The sequence below is a fragment of the Crocuta crocuta genome, unplaced genomic scaffold (genome assembly GCF_008692635.1).
Source record: "Crocuta crocuta isolate KB4526 unplaced genomic scaffold, BGI_CrCroc_1.0 scaffold443, whole genome shotgun sequence".
Lineage (NCBI taxonomy): Eukaryota > Metazoa > Chordata > Mammalia > Carnivora > Hyaenidae > Crocuta > Crocuta crocuta.
The window spans coordinates 355,226-355,607 of NW_027529446.1; positions in this window are offsets into that span (position 1 = coordinate 355,226).

Sequence of the window (382 nt, forward strand, 5' to 3'; positions counted from 1 at the left end):
CCGGGAGCTGCAGGGACCGGCCGGCGCCCCGATCCGTATAATCAAGTGTGTGATTCTCCCCACCCCCAGGGACCCCGACTCGGGCAAGACCCCCGAGGGCACAGGCCCCGTCCTTCAGCTCGGAGCTGTTTTCACCGTAATCTCTGTTACGCTTTGATGCAGTTGCAGACATCTGTGCCTATAGCAATATTTCCAGTTGACCAAATATTCTAATCTTTTTTCATTTATATGCAAAAGAAATAGTTTTAAGTAACTTTTTATATAGCAAGATAAAAATGGTATGAGTATAATCTCGATTTCCTTCTTGTGGTATGACCTTTACATACTGTCCTTTTTTATTTTATTCTTTGTGATTAAGTTGCAGGGCAGACCCCGGGGCCCC